The sequence below is a fragment of the Cupressus sempervirens genome, chromosome 10 (genome assembly GCF_028749045.1).
Source record: "Cupressus sempervirens isolate cs-2001-9-10 chromosome 10, ASM2874904v1, whole genome shotgun sequence".
Classification (NCBI taxonomy): domain Eukaryota; kingdom Viridiplantae; phylum Streptophyta; class Pinopsida; order Cupressales; family Cupressaceae; genus Cupressus; species Cupressus sempervirens.
Window position 1 is genome coordinate 62812409 of NC_143127.1, and position 17778 is coordinate 62830186.

Sequence of the window (17778 nt, forward strand, 5' to 3'; positions counted from 1 at the left end):
AGACATTTTGATATCAGAAATCTTTGTTGATGATATAATATTTGGAGGAAAAGATGTTCTATGCAAAGATTTTGCTGATCAAATGAAACATGAGTTTGAGATGTCAATGTTTGGAGAAATCAAGTTCTTTTTTAGATTGCAAGTACATCAATTGAAGTATGGCATATTTGTGACTCAATACAAATACATCAAGGAGATACTCAAAAAATTTGGATTAGAAGACTCAAAACCAGTTAGCACACCAATGGCAATAGGACATAAGCTATCAAAAAATGATGAGTCTGCTGAAGTTTATCAGATATTGTATAGGTCAATGATTGGAAAGTTACAGTATGTTGTACATAGTAGACCAGATATTGCATTAGCTATTGGAATAGTGGAAAGATTTTTTGCAAATCCAAGAGAAAATCATCCGATGGCAGTGAAGAGAATATTGAGGTACCTAAAAGGAACTGATGACTTTGGTTTGTACTACAAGAGAAGTGAAAAGTTTGAGCTAAGAGCTTACACTAATGCAGATTGGGGAGCTAATATTGATGATAGGAAAAGCACCAGTGGAGGAGCACTTTTCTTGGGAAAAAGATTGATTACATGGACCAACAAAAAACAAAGTTGTACCTCATAGTCCACTCCAGAAGCTGAATATGTTACAACTGCTATTAATTACACCAATATTTTATGGATCAAACATTTGTTGCAAGGTATGAAGGAAGAGGTGATGAGCCTATGATACTTTATTGTGATAATACAAGTGCTATCAACATATCAAAGAATCCTATAATGCATGCTAAAACCAAGCATATTGCAATCAAGTATCACTATGTAAGAGAGTTGGTAGAAGACAAACAAGTGAAGATGGAATATGTAAGCTCAAAGGAACAAATTGCTGACATCTTCAGAAAAGCACTACCTAAAGATGCTTTTGAGTATCTTAGAGGTAAGTTAGGAGTGATACCCCTAACCAAGGCTACTTGAAGAAAAAGTAAGACTATCCTATATCAAATGAGCTAATTGTTGAAGATATTACACATTGATGCAAAGGATGTTTACTTTATGATTCATGTTTGAAGTAATCAAAGTGCTAAAGTTCCAAATTAGTCACAAGTAAGGTGATAGAAGGGGAAATTGAATGAACTTGCAAATGCTACACTTTCATATTAAGATGCTAATATGTCTTTGACATTATTGTCAAAGAGGAGGAGTAGTAAGAAACTGATCAACAACATTTGATCAAAAGTATGAGGGAGAAATGTCAAGAAAATGTAGAAACTAATCAAATGAAGATAGAGGGAGAAGTAGACATAAATGATCAATAGTTAATAGGAGAAGATGAAGAAGCTGAACAAAAATAGTATGAGCAGTGCATATAGAGAGAGAAAAAAATGAAGAGGATACAACAGCTAAGACAGAGAAGCAGAAATGAAGCAATCAAGATAGTAGATCAAGAGAGGGAGATGTGAAAATTTATGGTAACACAATTACTTTTTGGCATTTGACTTAATATTCTAACCTAATTAGCATGTGGTAAAATAGTTTAGTTTGATGGTTGATTAGTTTGGTTTGCGATCAATGCCAAAGAGGGAGATTTTTGTTAAAAGAATTTTTTTCAATCATTTTTTTGGCATTGATGTCAAACCTACTATTTGTAGGAATGACATTTTCTTATGAGATCCAAGTACTATCACTTAGTTGATTGATGAAGAGGATTTGATCAACAAGATGTAACTAGAGTACCTAAGGGAAAGGTTAAATTATGATGTTGTAATGAAGTGCAAGGATCAGTTAAGACAATGGTTAAATGGTGTATTGATAACATACTCAAAGATACAAAGGTTGGTCACACTTAGAAACATTGGAGGAATAAGTTGTAAGAAGGTTGACTCCAAAGCTTAAACTAATTTCATTAGCGGGTGCCGAGCAAGCTAGTTGAAGCCGAGAAAATTCTCAATTAGAGTAAAAAAAAAAAGAAATTCTAGTGTGTGCTAAGTGAAGTTCAAGTGTTGAGCAAAGTATTAGGTGTTGAGCATCAGAAAATCTTATTTGGTACCGAGTGAACTTCAGGTGCCGAGCATCAGTAAAAACATAGTTGATGCTGGGTAACACAGTATGTGCTGAGCATCAGGATTTCAATAGTGTCGATTTGTTGTATTATTTTAAATTACAAAGATTCTCCAAACTAAGCCAAAAAATTTGTTGCCTAGAATTTTGTGAACTAGTTGGAGGATAAGGATGATGAGCTGGTGGCACAAAATTCTATACAAACTATTTTTGGGCGAATACAAAAGGATTATTCTAGAAGTTTCTAGAGGAAACAAAATATGGGTTAGATAAAATGAATCCTACCTAATCCATGCAAATTGAAATTAAAGAATGGAAGAATCAAGCAGGAAAGGAACTCCAAGACTTCTATTTAAGGAGTCATAGACTAGGAAAAAAATGATGGTGCTGATGCTACTGCTACAGAAGTGCCAAAATTGTGAAGTGGTTAGAAGGGTGTTAAGGAGAAGACATCTAGGAGAAGGAAGAGTAGAGCAAAAAGCCTCTACTTCCACAAGTGGTTAAGAAGAGATGATTCTATCGATACATTGAGCATGGAGACTCAAGGAGACTAAGCTGACAGAGTTGTAGATATTGAAGGCTAGGCAATGGTATGAGCTGAAGTGATTTGAGATCTGTAAGTTAAATTGTATGGTGTAATTAGGTCAAGGAATTTCTAATACTCTCTAGAAATTGTATTAGATATGGAAATCCTATGGACTTAGGTTGGTTTAATAGCCATTTGTAAATCCTTTAATAGGGTGGCATTCCAAGTGAATGTTCTAAAGTCCTCTAACAAGGGCCACTTCTAATAGGGTGGATAAATCCTCTAACAAGGTCACATTTAATAGTGTGTTGTAAGCCTTTAATAGTGCAAGCCTCTCATAGGGTATCACTTCAAAAGAGTGAGAATTGAGTAGCATGTTACTGATGGTTTTTCCCAAATTGTGTTTTCATGTAAATCACTATGTTATGTGTTGATCTTTTATGTGTTATGCTTGCATGTTGATTTACAGTAACTTGCTAATTAGGAAAGTTAATTCTTGGATGAATGAATAGTTGAATAGGCTCACTGCACTTAGTGAAAAAGTTTGAATTAGAAAAGTTGGACCTTGAATAACTGATTCACCCCCTTGTTAGATATTCTAAAGCATTTCTAAGGTATCTTTATTTCCAAAGTTTCCTGTGAGCATATACATCATGTGTTGCCATAAATGATAACAATTACATATTGCTATTAGACAATTGTCAACAATCTTCCCCTTTGGAATTGATGGAAACAAAATAGGGAAAATTGGCTAAGTGACAAAAACAAACTAACACAATAAACATTACATCTATTAAAACTTATTCAACTTTTCATATATGCTCCCCCTTACAATATGCTTTACACTTTTATAATCTCCACATGTATTTCTCCCCATTATATCTTTCCCAACAATGACATGTATACAATTTTCACTTGTATCTCTCCCCTTTTTGCATCAATGACAAAGGTCAATATGTCAAGATTCTATCCAAAAATTGTCCAAATTGTTGTTCTTTATTATGCTAAAATAATCTTCATACAATCATCAAAAATAGTCTTCAAATTGTCCATACCTTTGTTCATGTCTCCTTGGTAAACTCAGCTAATGTGAGAATTGCACATAAAGCATATGATGCAATCTCAACTAGATTAATATCTGAATACAAAAAGTTTGAATATGTGTCCTTGGCCTTGACACATTCCTTTAACTGCTTCTCAAAAAAAGATAATTTTAAAGCAATAGATTCTCTAAAATTAGATGTTCTCTTCAAGATCTTCTCTTTCTAAAGTTCTAGTTTCCTGATGTCACTATGAATACTAGCAACTTGACTTTCAAAATCATTCTACTTTTGTAGATGGATGTTAGATCTGGCTGGATAAAGCCTCTAGCTCACTCATCTTTATTTCTATCATATTGTCCAAGTATTTGGTTAGCTTGTATGATAAGGTACACTTAACATATAGAGTTCTCCCTTCTTGCTAACATTTCTAAAGTTCTTTTATACAAGTATCAAGATTGACTAAGTCATTCTTGATATTTTGGCAGATGGTGCTAAACAAGTTAGCATCATAGGAAATTTGAGCCTTTTCCTCTACAACATTCAATAGATTTGTAAACTCTTCATCAAATGAATTTAGTACTACTTGTGCTCTCTATTTAGGATCTGGTTCTGTATGCTAAACTGCCAATATACTATGTAATATATCTGTTACTTCCATTAAAGTTTTCTACAAACTTTTCACTGTCTTATTTTTCTGTATAAGTTTGGATAGGGATGAGATCAAATTTTTTTGATCATCATAAGTAGTAGCCAAACTATCAAGAGAGAGCAATGTACATGAACTAGATGGCTTTGTCTCATCCTCCCTCTATTTCTTTGTTGCTTCTTTAGTTCTTCTCTCTTCCTCTTCTTTCTTTCTCTCTCTCTCTCTCTCTCTCTCTCTCTCTCTCTCTCTCTCTCTCTCTCTCTCTCTCTCTTCTCTTTTGATCTTTTCTTCTCTTCTTCCACAATTTTCTTTATCCTCTCTTCTTCTACAATCCTTCTCTTGACTTCACTTTCCTTTCTTTTCCTATCTTCCTCAAGCAATTGTTGCTTGGCTTCTTCTATTTCTTCTTTTTTACTTCTAGTAGCCTCTTTTCTTCCTCAATTTGTTTCAACTTTTCCTCAATATCTTCAGTGTCTATTTCATTTGGCTTGGAACCACCAAATGGATTGGTATCATTAATGTTGATGGTAACATTGGTTTGATCACTTTGCATGTTGTCTCTAGTTGTTGACACTTTTGAGGTTCTAGGAGCTAGAGGAGGTGTTGTATGTGACTTTATCAACATCTTACTAATAGTTGTTGTAGTCTCCTTTCTTAACTTATCCTTTTCACCAAACATAAATGGAAATGGTCTCAACTCATTTCTTAAGTATGGTGTAAGGTTATTCAACAATCCTTTTATTTTACCTTCATCATCAATCTTGCAAATAGTCCTTAGCATAGAATTCTGAAGTTCAAGGTCTTCTTCTCTTGTAGGAGTGTTCTTATTTATAAGTCTCTCATAGACATTTTGGTTCACCACTCCAATATCCTTCAAACTTAGATCATTTTCTTTGAGATATCCCACAATAGATATATCAATCTAATCCTACTCAAAATTATTACATAAATCATAAAACTTGTTCATCTAAACAAAGTTTCCCTCATTGGAAATCACAATGTTGATCTTCTCAATCTTCTACTTCCAGGGTTGTCAAGCTTTTTGTGCTACTTTCTTAGGTAGAGTCACCTTTTTTGCTTGCTTAGTTTCATGTTCCTCATCTTGTTCATCACTAGAGTCAATTGTCAACAATGTTTTTTGCCTCTTTCCTAGTCATGTGGCCAGTTGTTTGACTCTCTTTGTCTTTGTATACGCTACTTCAACCAATCTCTCTAATTTTCTCTTATGTTCACTAGGCTAAACATCAAAGATTGCTGCATATGGAATGATTTGTTCTAAAGATGTCTCAACATCTGATACTAACAAAGGTTCTATGTTCAATACACCTTACTTCATTGTCTATCTCATGGCCTCAAATTCACTCTCTATCATTCTGGCCTCTAATATGTACCAAATCTATACTTTTATTTATCTCTATCTAAATTTAGTAACAAATCAATATAATCAACTATAACATCTTCATTCAATTCAGAGCTCAAGGGATCTAGATATTTCACCCAAGTTTCCACTACTTGAATTTGTATATGATCTGTATCAACTAATATATAAATATCTTCCCTGAATCTATCCACAATTCCAGGTGCAATTCTAAATCTATGTTTCATCTCATTCTAGAATGTTCTCATTATCATATTACCACTATCTAATATCTTGATTGCAAGATGCCTTCTACATACCTCTAAAATTTTCTCCATTGTGCATTTGTCACTACTCATTATATCTATGACTAACAAGTAAGGAAATATTTTAAGTACATGAAAGATTATGAGATTTATCAATGATTGGAATCTAAACACACCATTCTTTGTTCTCTTAATCTTTTCAAGGTTTTCCAAGAGTTTCATCCTTATCATTTTACTTAGATTCACTCGCTCTTTATCTACACATATCTTATAAGCTACATATACGAATCTTGCTGAAAGTTCATCAATCTTAGAACTTTCATAAACTAAATAAGTAATCATTCTACTAAGAAATCTTACATCATCTTGCTTGGTGGTGTTGATCACCATAGCCTTACCATTGTATACTACCTTAGTATAACTTTCAACTTTCTTTTTGACCAACTTCTCACCTATAGGTGCACTACCTTGTTTGATAAGACCAATTACCTCATGAATAAGATCAATAGAAATGTCTACTACATTATCTTGTATCCACAATTTACCATCATGTATCCTACTTAGTGTGATTTGAGTCCATTTGTCTATGTCTAATTCATGGTAGAGGTGATACTTAAATAAGTCTAATTCCTTTAAATGTTCAAATTTGGGCTTAATAGTCATGTCATGGTTAAAATATTGATCCATATCTTTGTTCATGAATTCACTACCAATCAACTCAAACTTGCAATTCAAATAACTTCCTACGCCTTCAAGATAAACTATGTTGTTCAGAGTGATACACAACGTTGAGTTAGGGTTTCCTTCATTAGGTTTTATAGAAATAATCTTTAACTTGGGTCTATCCTCATTCTCAACAATGTGTACAATTGACATATCCATGGTTCTATCAAACAATATCTTTTACCAAACAAATTTGTGGAAAAATGATAAAATACCTCTTTCCAAAAATAGGGTTTTCTTTGAAATCACTTTGACAAGTCACTTTTGAATGCTCTTCACTTTGGATGTGTTCACAATGAAGTGAAAATCAATTTTGTACTCCATTTATCCCTTCAACTTGAACTTGCATTAATTGCATACTTTACAAATATGAAAAAGTTGTCAATTACATTCTACAACTAGATAACTACTCAAACTCATCTATCTGATCTTCAAATGTCACCCAAGGTTTACTATACCCTCCTTCCATCATGACAAACATCCTCAAGACTTTACATCACAAAATTCTCTACAAAACATACTTTTCATCTTCTACTGTAGAATCAACCTTTTACTGCAATACCAGTAACTCTGAATTCCTTCATAGCTTGTTTAGATGATCTCAAAATCACAAACAAGCTTAGGTGCCATCTAAACATGGCTGGATACACATTTTCCTAACTTCACTACCTCTAATTTGGTTTCTAACTAAAGTTCAAAAATTATGATGCTATGAACAAGCTTAATTAAACTTAATTGAATCAAACTCAACAACTAACTTTGGTCTTCCTATCTCATCATCATCTATCTTTTCTTTTGAGATATCTATTCCTTTTACAAATGCTTCATTAAGTTCTTCTCGAAGTTTACTCATAATGTTTCTTTGTTCTTTATTATCTCTGCTAGTTCCAAAGTTCCTTTCCTAGTTCCTTCTATCATTTTTGATGTTTCTTCCATCATTCCTTTTGTTTTCGAGGTTTCTTCCATTGTTTCTTCTATCTCCAAAGTTTCTATCCATTATGTAGTACTTTATTATGTGTCCAAAGTTGTTGCATAACTAACATATAGGTGCTTTGCTTCTAGGATTCTACTGATCATTAGGTGCATGCCAATTTTGAGCAATGTGTCCTAAGTTGTTACACTTATAACACATGATCTATCTTTTATCTTTATAAGATCTTCCTTCTCTCGATGTCTTTTCATTAGATCTTTTTCTATCTACAAGGTTAGTATATCTAGACATTCTACTATTTCTTCTATTATTATCATAGTTAGGTTTCCTACAATTAATTGCATTATCATCCATACCATGACAATTATGACAATAAAAGTCCTTAACATGATTAAATGACTTATTTGTACAATCTCTTTTCATATGACCTATTTCATTACATAAAAAACACTTACCTCTAAATTCATAACTAGTTGTCTTGGGAGTCTCCATTTGCTTTGGTTCATCCAAGATTTCAACTTCCTTGTTTTGCTCAACTTCTTTAGGTTTCTCAAAAGATTGACAGATTCAATCTTATTATTAGATTTTATTTTCTTTTCTTTTAGATCTGATCTAATCTTAGGTTTCTTTGTACACATGTTAATTAGATAACCAAGACTAGTCTTATTGTAAGAAGGTCTTTGTATTGACATAGAATCATCAAGCTTTTCTCTGCTAGAATAAAGTTTCTCAAGTTGTTGTTTGCACTATGTCAATTCACCTTTCACAATAGTATTGTACTTATGGAGTTATTCATGATCTTCTTTCAATGTTTCAAACTTAGATGTTCTCTTTACTAGACTTGCTCCCAGATCTGTATTTTCAATCTTCAAATCAGATTCAATTTTGCCAGGATCATTTCTCAAAGTCAGCTTTAGATTTGTAATCTTCAACCCATGCTTCAATATCTTGTATTTTGTCTTCAACTTTGAATAGTCATCATCACTAGTTCCAAATTCTATAGGTTCAGGATTTGATTTCAAATGATCAATCTTTTCCTTAAACTAACTAATGTATTCTTTGGAGTCTTCATATCTTTCCTTCAGCTTATCTCTTTCTTCAATATGGAGATCAATTTGTTCAAGAGATTCTTCAAAGTTCTTCATCAACTATTCCATATCCATAGGGATCTTACTTAATATGTTAAACCTCTTCAAAGAAACTGAGCTCTCATACCAATTGTTAGAAATAGGGATTGCTAAGAGGAGGGGGTGAATTAGTAATCTACAAACTTTAGTCACCAACTAGGTGTCATTACTTACTTTAAACCACGCATAACCAACACTAAATTAATGTTGAACAGTAATAGTAACAATGCACAAAGATAACTTATAACTATTAGAGTAAATAATTAATTAATTAATAATTATTTATTCTATTTACTTAAGCTTATTTAGGGTAATGCATTTATTTAATATTTAGTATTTAATGTATGTAGTGACGAGTTGTTGACAACATAGGAGTTTGTTCCCTTCTAGCATGTTCCATTTTTTTTTGGAAGCGTGCTTAGTTGTCAACCTTATCTTCTACCACTTTCTAGCTTGTTCTACAAGCTTCCATGAGGCCTTTATATTCAGGCTCTCTCATTGTAAATACAATTTCATTATTTTGCATTATTTCTCTCTCATGTCCGTTTAGGGTTTTTCCAAGCTCCATCTCTTCCTTCTTGGTTTCCCTTCGATAGGTTATTTGCATGTAGGTGATCTTGGTGAGCTGTGGAGTTGGATTTCATCAAATCCTACATGGTATCAGAGCCTACCTGCTGCTGCTTCGTTGAAGGATTTTTGAAGCTATGATTCAGAGACACAAACCCTAGTTTGTTTATGTATTTTTCTTCAATTTGGGGGAAGAGCATTTTTTTGGAGCACTCTAGGCCCAAATGGATGTTTCCATTGGATCTAGAAGGCCATTTACAGTCAAGATTCATATAAAATTTGTCAATTTTGGAGACAAAGCTCTGAGAGGCAAATTTTTTTTGCTTGCAGGGCTTTTCGTATGGTCATACAGATGATTTAGTGTTTAAAAAATAAAAATATATATAATTTGGGCCGACCATCGGGTGGCCACCACCACACCACACAATGGCTACCCATATACAACCAACACCTAGCTAGGGCTTGGCCATGACACACTTACTCCACTCGGACCTCACCTCCACTTACGGCCCACTTCTTTGGCAGTGCAGCCTGGTTTCTTTTCTTTTCTACAACTTGATTGCAGTGCTCCTCCAGTGGCTCATCCCTCTCTTGCTGCCTACACTAGTATCACCAAGCTTTAGTAGCCCACACTCTACCCACCAACTCAAACTGCCAATAGTTAGCACCTCGTGGATTTCCTACACACTTGATCGAATCCAGGGGTGACACATGACATGTGCACCATGTGGCACTTTTCCATGTGTCACTTACCACATTACAACATGAAATCATACTTTCCATGTGGTGTCCACGTGGCACTACCACTTGGCTTTCTTTTTTTGCAACAACAACCTTCAAGTTGTCAATTTTAAGCTCATGAAATGCTGAAATTAACATGATGTCAGCACTACATCAACACCTTCCTTCCTTTCCTTCAAGGTCATTTTGGACCTACCTTCTATTTTTTGGCAATAACTTGAGCATACAGAGGTATTTTACTGATCTAAAAGAAGCACTAGAAAGTTGGATCTGAGACAGAGACATTGAGGCATGTATTTTTAGGTTTTGATGTAGTTTAGTTGCCTCTTTTTTTAGTTAAAGTTTGAAGTTCTATTTTTGACTCTGGCATGCATATCTTTTGCATCCCATGTCAATTTTTTGAAAACATTATATTTTTGGAAAGCTGGTTTTTTTGCCTTTTTAGAAATGTAGTCTTTTTCCTTAGATTCTAGCCCATGCTCTTTCTATCATGTTTATGGTGTTTTTTCTCTATGGTGGATATCTTGGGTATTTTAGGTCTAAGGATCGTTTTCTTGGCATGGTTTCTTTTGTTTTACATTTTACTTTCTTTTTGTTAGCTTTTTTCCTTTTTTAATCATTGTAGACATCATTTGCAAGCACTTTTATGTATACGCACTGAGATAAAGTGTCACTTTTGCATTTCAGATTCATGAACGTTGTTTTTTGAAATAGTTATACATGCACTATTTTTATAAAGCACCATGGGGGGGATAGTTGTTTTCTATTTTAGGCCTTCTTCCTTTTGTTTTCCCATGTAGCATCAGTGTGATCATGTTTTTATAGGTGTTTGTACCTCTTCCTCTCTCGTCATTCTTGGTCCTATCTACAGAGGATTTTGGTCCACCTTCTTAGTTGCCTATCATCTCACCCCATCTACATTAAGGGGGGTTATGTTGTTGTTCTAATGCATCCTTGGTTTGATGATTTAATAGTGTGAGCTATGTATTCAGTGGTTGATCCTATATATGAGACAATTGCAATGGCTGGCTACCTATGCATTTTGGTGAGATGGATCATCTACCATTTAGAAACGCTCGGTTTGTGCCTTTTTCTTCCATGGAGGTTGTTCAAATCAATAGTTTCTTTCTGATGGAAGATTTTGTGGCTTCTTCATGCTTCAATGATGCTCTTCATGATTACTTCTTGTTCCTATTTTAGGGGACATTCCCCTAGTTGGAGGCTTCTTCAATTCTTCACTAGGTTCTTACCTCTTTTTGGAGGAGGGTTTGTCCCAAGTGGTTTTCCCTCTTTCTCTATTTTCAAAGGTTGCATTTTCTTGCATTGTACATGGGTACCTAACATGGCCTCATTGCTAGGACCCATTCTGTATTTTCATCTTAGTTTTGCGAGCTTAAGGCATTCCCCTAAGTTGCACTTAAGGGGGGTGTTAGAGTAAATTATTAATTAATTATTTATTATTATTCTATTTACTTAAGCTTACTTAGGTTAATGCATTTATTTAATATTTAATATTTAGTACATGTAGTGATGAGTTGTTGACAACACGGGAGTTTGTTCCCTTCTAGCATGTTCCACCTTTTTATGGAAGTGTGCTTAGTTGTCAACCTTATCTTCTACCACTTTCCAGCTTGTTCTACAAGCTTCCATGAGGCCTTTATATTCAAGCTCTCTCATTTTATTTTCTCAATGTATTCTCATTGTAAATATAATTTCATTATTTTGCATTATTTCTCTCTCATGTTCGTTTAGGGTTTTTTCAAGCTCCATCTCTTCCTTCTTGGTTTCCCTTCGATAGGTTATTTGCATGCAAGTGATCTTGGTGAGCTATGGAGTTGGATTTCATCAACTCCTACAATAACACCATATTTTGTTAACTAGGGAAACCCTAGCTAGGTGAAAACCCCGTTGGGGATGACATTCACTAGATAATATACTAATATATATGTTCCTTATTAGAGGATGGACCTTGTTAGTAGTCAATTAGAAAATTCAATATAAGAAGTCCTTTTTAGGAGACTTTGAATCTTTGTTAGGAGATTCCAACCCTGTTAGGAGTTGTGTTATAATGTATGCAAGAAGAGCCCATTGCCTAAACATGCAATTTCAATTATAAGAAGAGCTCACTACTCAAACAAGTAATTTACTATTACTTTCCTTGTTTGATCCCTGATCTTTAACTCAATCTTGGATCACTAGATGTCTCATATAAAACTTCGCATATCATTTTCACAAAGGTTCATTCATCATAGATTGCAATTCATTATTTACTTAATCTCTCAAGTTAGCACACTTCTTATCACAAGAAGTCCTTTGCATAAATACCGTGCCTTTACATAAATTACTCCCGAGTTGGCTAGGACTACAATTCACTTCGAAGTTAGAGTAAAAATCTAGAATGTTGACCCTAATTGGACAAGTAATTGTTTTGTAAACAAAACAATTCTTTCCTTCAATTCTACTATCTCGCTTCATCAAAACATAATTATCTCTATTCCCTATAGTTTGTACAAACTTCTGAGGTTATACATGTCATCACTAACATGTATACTATCTCCTTGTAACTTCGCTAGTCATAGTATTACATCAAAAACATGTTATAAATAAAATAATACACTATTGTAAACCAAATTATATACTTAGAAAATTTTGTGATTACCAAACACTAAGTATCTTTATTTCTGAGGTTTCCTATGAGAATATACATCATGTTTTGCCATAAATGAAAAAATTTACATATCACTATTATCCAATTGTCAATAGGTTCTAGGTTCATCTTCATCGATATAAACAAACTATCTATAGTCTTCTAGTTCTTTCTTGCATTCTTTTGCATTTTCCTCTACAAATTTGTCAACTCTAACATTTGAACTTTTCAAAAATTTGTTAGTGTTAGCATTCAAACACTTAAAAGATTTTATCTCAATAGAATAACCTAAGAATATGCCTTCATCACTGTTTGCATCAAGTTTGTCTTTTCTCGCATCCTTCAATATGTAAAACTTGCTTCTAAAAAATTTAAAATAATTCACATTTGGTGCATATCCATCAAAATGTGTTTTATTTGTTCCTTTCTTCACTTGAAATTGTTTTAGAGTGTAGGCTATAATGCTTACAATATTTCTCTAGTACTTATGTGACACATCCTTCTCCATCATTAATGTTCTTTCATAATCCATAATTGATCTATTCCTTCTCTCGGCTATACCATTCTTTGTGGGAGTCCTTGGTGCACTCATTTGCCTCTAGATTCCTTTGTCATTGCAAAATATGTTGAACTCATCTAAAATGAATTGACCACCTTTTTTTGATCTCAATCATTTCAGACTCTTTCTTATATCTTGTTCAATTCTAGACAAACTAGAATTTTTCATTTTACCCATCGAACATTGTTTGCACATCACTTTATTAGGTTTTCTTAGTCTTGGTTACCCTCTAACTCTTTTAATGTTACTTATTCTTACCAGGTTATCAAAGTTCACATGACATAGCCTCTTATGTCATAACCAAACATCTTCACATTGTGCAAACAGATAAGTATATTCAGATAAGACTACATAGAACAAGTTACCTCTTGTTCACTCTCCACTTCGAACTAGTTCACCAATAGCATCATAGATCTTTTCCTTCTTAGTCTTGAAATCAACTCTCTAGCCTCAAGTTATCAATTGTGCCACACTCAACAAGTTTTATTTCAAACCATCAACCCAATATGCATTGTCACATTTGATCTTGTCTTTCAATTTAATTGATCCTTTACCTTTCACATAACCATCATACATCAACATCCAAAAATAATGGGTTACACTTTTTTTCCTAAACTGATATTGAACTATGAATTTTAAAGAAAACTTTCACTTTCAAGTGCAAATTGACATTTAACGATTAACAATTTGAAGATGAATTAAATTAGAGTCTTTTAGGATTTTTATCTAGATTCTAATTTTTTATTTTTGAATTGATTTTATTGAATTATTTTTTCTCGCACAAAAATTGGTCTGTTATGAAAAACCTTATTTTGAAAGAGTGACACTGCTTTTGACTCACATAACTTTTTTTCTAAATTAGATATCAATGTGATTCTTTTGAATTTAGTTTGCTAACATCTATACCAAAACTATGGAGGTAGTCTAATGTCTTTATCCTTAGTATTCCATATGTTATTAGAGTTTAAATTTGACATACCACTAATTTGGACATATGTGGCTTTTGACACCTATAACTTATTATATATTTACCCATTTTTAAAGTTTCTTTTCTTGACTGAAAGAGGACTCAAATACGGAGACTATAGCTATTATTCAAAATATTTGTTCTCTTAGTTACTATTTTTTCACGAGTGTTTAGTATAGATGTTTATTTTTTATAATGAACCTCAATTCAGTTCATGTAAAAAAAAAAAATACCTAAATAATTCAAAATCTATCAAATTCATAGTCATTAGAAAGCTCATTCAAAGAACTTCTATCATGCAAAATGGCATGTCTTTAGTGCTCCATCTAAAATTGTAATTGAGCCTGGAAGCCATGAAAACACTAAAAATATTCTAATATTTTGAGAAGACTTGTAATTAAATTGTTTTGATAGAAACTAAGTTTATATCAAAAATTTAAACTTTATTTTCGATAGAAAAAAATCCTATAGTTTCTATGAAAACTAAAAGGGCAAGTTACGCACGCAGTTAATTGACCTTAGATAGTTTCAATCGCAATTATCTTAGGTAGTTTCAATCAAAACTTTAGTGAGACTTTAGGGTTTTCATTTTTTTGTAAAAATTCTCATATAAATAGTAATAATTTTTTTTATTTTTTTTTTACAATTTTAACATTCAAATCAAATTAGATAATTGACACTTCAATTGGGATGGAGGAAATATTTTCAATTTGTCTATTTTCAAATTATGGAAGATAATTTGCGACATGGGCAATAAAGATAAAAGAGCAGGTAAATATGCAAAAAGAAAAACTCACAAACAAGAAGATGAAAATCATCGAAAACCTTTAACGGGATACTATAGGAGGCAAGGTACATGTACAATCTTTTTTCCAATGCATATTGAATTTATAGTGTACCATCATATTCTAGATTTTTTGTATATAGTTAGGATTAGGGTTTATCCAATTAGGAATATGATAAATATTAAATTGGGGTTACTATTAACTTAATATTAAAGGTTTATTGAATTATGAATATTTAGGATTAGGTTTTATTAAATTATGATTAAATTTAAATTATGAATATTTAGGATTAATGTTTATTAAATTATAGATTTTTAAATTATGAATATTTAGAATTAGGGTTCATTTTAATTGTGGTCTTTTAAATTATGAATTTATTTAAGACGTAGTCAACTAGGACAACCTACTGAGGTTGGAGAAGGTTCATCCCAAGTTCAAAAAGGTACATTTCCATCTCTTGTGTGTACAATCTCTCTCTAGACTTCTAGGTCTAGGAAAACTTTATATCTTTGATTTTTAATTTTAGAGACATTTCACCTTACAAACTTGCTTGATTTTATGTGTAATATCATGCAAATAAAGTAGTAGATGATGAAAATGTTGGACATGAGGAAATTGAAGATGAAACAATAGATATTGAAGAAGGATCATCTGAAGGTTAGATAAATTTGTATTTAATTTTTCACTTGTTATGTATATACACATATGTCCCCTAGAAAGATTATATCTTAAGTCTTTATTTTAGTTTTTCTTGTAGCCCCGAGATCAAACAAAAAATGAGAATGTTAATCTAGCTCAAAAATTAATGATAAAAATTAATCATAGAAACATAGATCATTTAATTGAAATGGATGTGGAAAAACTGAGAGAATATGCTAGTCAACCTACACATACTACGAAGAGGAAATTGAATAAAAAGTCTAAAAGAAATAATTGCACAATTTGAGAATCTTGATATAGTGGAGAAAAATCAACTATTATCAATTTCACTTCTTAAAGAAGAATTAAAAAAGCCATTGAAACTATTGGGTATAGATACAAGTATAAAAAAGAGGAATACTTCTAAACTACAAAAAGACATTGTTAAAAGTGTTAAGGAAGGGTTACATTCCATTGACAAAAAAACTAGATCTTCAAATAAATCCATTGCATGAAGACTGATACTATCTTCTAGTTTAAATAAGAAATTATGCAAAAAAGACAGATCTCTTCACTATCATCTCATATTGGGTATAGTAGAAAGATAGTATTACATTAATTGCACAAATTGAGAATCTTGATATAGTGGAGAAAACTCAACTATTATCAATTTCACTTCTTAAAGATGAATTAAAAGAACCATTGAATCTATTGGGTAGAGATACAAGTATATAAAAGAGGAATACTTCTAAACTAAAAAAAGATATTGTTGAAAGTGTTAAGGAAGGGTTACATTCCATTAAGAAAAAAACTAGATCTTCAGATAAATCTATTGCATGAAGACTGATACTATCTTCTATTTTAAATAAGAAATTATGAAAAAAAGATAGATCTCTTCACTATCATCTCATATTGGGCATAGTAGAAAGATGGTACTACATTATCTATAAAGGAGAAATAATTTGGATGATAGTACATTAGAAAAAAATTTGGCGCTAATGTGTAGAGCTCCTCGATCAGATAGGATTGTGGAGATAGTTAAGAACTTAATTATTCAATTTTGGATTAATAATACTCATCGTTCACCAAATAGAAGAGATATTGTCAAGTAGGGTATTGGGCTTAAGGAATATCTTCAGCACACAAAACATTGGTTGGATTTCACACAACATGAATTGTATCTTTCATTTTGTAATTTAAATCCTAACACAAAGATTGGACAAACAATGTTTGAAATATTGGAACCCTATTTTGAGAAGATAAATAAATATTTTGAAACATGTTTTTGTCAAAATCATGTTGAATTTGATTTTTACTATCAAGGGTTCTAAAAGATGATAGAAGAAAGTGGTGTTTCTCAAAACTCTTTTCATAAACGATTGATCCAATTCATAACATCAATCTTATGTGACAAACCAAATGATCATGAAATAGGTGAAATATATTACATAAGAGGAACTTGTGAAATATGTGGTAACCTAACTAAATTTCCTTTGAGAGATGAAGATACTAAAATGATGAGGATGGTAAAATATAAGAGATATATAAGTACATAAATTTAGAAACAAAAGTTGGAAAAGAATCAACAAGGTTGGAAAATGTAGAGGATGAGATACTTGCTAGAGAATTTATGTCAAATTTTCTTAAATTGATTTAATTATATATACATAATTCTTTTTTGGCTAAGTGGCAAGCAAAATAGTTTTAAAAACTAAGAGAAACTTTCCCACTTGGAATTTTTTTATCTATTTTTAATTTGTAGAGAATTACTTTTTCATTTCTTAGAAACAACTTCAAGCAGAATACTACTTTACAGAGCAATTTACTATTATGGTTCAAGTGTCTTATCGACATGCCTAAATTGATTTGGATGGTGTGGAAAGTACATATCATGTATTAGTCATTAAAAAAGAGTATCACTTTTACATTGGTGGTGACAAAGAACACAACACACATTTTGTGGAACATTGTGTCCAACATTTTATCAACCTCCTTGCATCAACCACCCAAGGATTGTAATTTCTTAGCTTCTGTCAAAAAGGAGTAGCTTCAAGCTTAAGTGGAATTTGGTGTTTAAACTTTCCCTATCTAAAGTATTTTAAATCTTCATAGGACATGGTAAAGACCTCATTGAATTCCTTCAATAACTTGGTAAATTTAAATTTTTCAAATTGTTTGCAACATTTACCCAAGTTG